Source organism: Macrobrachium nipponense, chromosome 40 (genome assembly GCF_015104395.2).
Source record: "Macrobrachium nipponense isolate FS-2020 chromosome 40, ASM1510439v2, whole genome shotgun sequence".
Classification (NCBI taxonomy): domain Eukaryota; kingdom Metazoa; phylum Arthropoda; class Malacostraca; order Decapoda; family Palaemonidae; genus Macrobrachium; species Macrobrachium nipponense.
The window spans coordinates 36,054,944-36,057,443 of record NC_061101.1 but is presented as its reverse complement, the minus strand read 5'-3'; the positions used below and the strand labels follow the sequence as shown (position 1 = coordinate 36,057,443).

Genomic DNA, 2,500 nt, shown 5'->3' with positions numbered 1-2,500 from the left:
ACACAAATAATCCATCTATACAGCTTCCACCTTTCCGATTATCCGCATTCAACATCCACACTACAGACTGAACGAGGTAGATTCATCATATTCAACTGACAGAGAGAAGAGAGAGAGAGAGAGAGAGAGAGAGAGAGAGAGAGAGAGAGAGAGGAAAGAATACTGGCAAGTATCCGCAAACCTCTCCCAAAACTGACAAAAGCAATTCTCCCCAAAAGTTATATTCTTATTCCTGGCAAATATATCCACTTGCCAGTAAAATGTTTGTAAAAATCCAAAAAATTGACAGAGACAGATGAATAAGTAAACAAGCATACATAATAAAAAATAAATATATTTCCAACATCATTACCTGAAGAAAATTGCATAAACATCGAGTATCACATGTCCAGCCAGTTAAGCCTGACAAATAAGTATTCAAATTGCCTAATCAAACATGAAGCACTACCTGAACTGATCACAAATCTTTAAATAACAACATGAATATTCATATAGGTACGTGCAAATGCCATCTCCCCGCCAAGGAAATTATTCATCAAATTCATAAATTCCGGTATAAATATTCGCTGTCAAAGCGTCGCTCGGAGCGTAAAAAAAACCTTTTTCAATGAACCACAAAGGATATGCTATGCTTTACTGGCTCGGTGAATAATCATTTGTCAATCCATGAACTGCATTAAAAGGAGTTTTATTTATTGATGGAAGTAAAAGATCAATCCAGGAGTAGTAGGAAGGCAAGAAATCTTCAACCAAAGGTAATTCTTTGTTAATATAGACATGCTCATAATACAGGAGGAATTCCTCAGCTCAAAAATATAGACCATGTGTGATAAAAGACTGAAGGAAAAACAGGACCGAACTGCAAAATGGATGTGGAGAGCACACTTGATGTAATAGAAGGGTGAAGAGATAATAAAACGCGCCATGATGTCGTGGAGAGGAATTGCAAATAGAACTCAGATGAGGGAAATTCAAGCGAACAGGAGACGCCAGTATTCATAAAGAAAGGAGAAAACATACGTTTGAAGATATATCGATGATACAGGAAAGGGATAAACAAAAGTAACGCTGATATTTCCATGAAAGAAATAATTGACAAAGGACAAGTGAGGGTAATAATGACGAACGCAATCGTTTTTTGCTAAATATAAAAATACGAAATGAAAACCAATAGAGACACACGAAGGATAATATAAATGAATAAAATGGCCACTGGCGAATTTAGGCCTAAGCTAAGCAAGCTACAGCTCAGGTTTTAACACCTGATGTGGCTTTTCTCTGTAGCTTTTAGATTGGCTAGTGTTTAAAATTTGTATACGTACTTTTAAAAGTGCATTATTATAAAAGTAAATAAAATTATTAGTCTCAGATTGGTGACTTGTGTCACTCTATAGACTTTTCATTTTGCGCTGATGTAAGACTTCTAATTTTAAATTGAAACGTTGTAGGTCAACATTAGGATAAAAACTAATGTACTGTCTTAAAACTATTTCATAATCCATTTAAGTATTCTTTCTCAGTCATACAATACCAATTATAATCTGTAAGAGGGATCAAGCCACAGGAATAATGACATAATCAATGACTGCTCATATTTGAAGATCACTCCTATTTTTTTCAGTTTTCATACCTTGTGATTAAATCACAAACACGTCTATTTATGCTTAATCTTTTTATGGCGTCCTGTTTCCGATGATTACCTTTGTAACCCTTTTGGTGTAACTTTTTAACAAAGGGTCCCAAGCTTCTAACCGCTTAGGGCCTCGTGTAGTTGAACACAGCAACCACTCCTTCACTACCTGCTGGAGTGCAGAGAAACAGCACGGCTAAGAGGTGCAGCACAAATAGATTGAAATTCACAAGATGCTGAGCATGCAGCTGCCACAGTCACAAAAACGATCATTGAGAACTTAGAAGAGCATGCCCAGATGCTCTACAACCTGCCTCCACCAAGGTAAAATAAGCTAAATTAACATCATTCAACCTCATCACATCCCCTCACTGTAAGGCTCTATCCACATCATCCACTATCATTCTTCTAAACTTTACCTACCACTGAAATCCTTCCGCAGGGACCCAAAGGAGTTAAGGGTTGGACAACCCCACCTGCACAGTTTCTCTAATATTCGAAAGCCTTACATTTTTCACACTCCTACTTCAATATGACAAGATGGCCCTCTTTTACTGACACCATTATCCTTCCCCTGTTCACTCCTATCTCTACAACTAAAAATATTTCCAAGTTCATAAACCTATCAATCAACTAATGAATCTTTTCAGATCACCTACGGGCCGAACAAGGGAAAGGCCCGTGCCAACAAGGAGTGTTGGCTTAATACAACAACAACAACAACAGAAGGACGGCCTTAGATACGCTGAGCTCCAGAGAAGCAGCATTCTCACCTGAGATAAAAACTGACCCCTTCTTTCCTCTGGCCTCAAAACTCTGCCACGTGACAGTTAATCTATCAGTGCTTGTCCCTTCTTCCATCGGCGCCAT

At 38.0% G+C, this 2,500-nt stretch overlaps 1 protein-coding gene across 3 annotated transcripts in view; it reads right to left on the bottom strand.

The window, feature by feature from the left end:
- The window catches only part of LOC135212084 (WSCD family member AGAP003962-like), an 885,772-nt gene that overhangs the window by 691,032 nt on the left and 192,240 nt on the right, over positions 1-2,500 (bottom strand). The window lies entirely within an intron of this gene.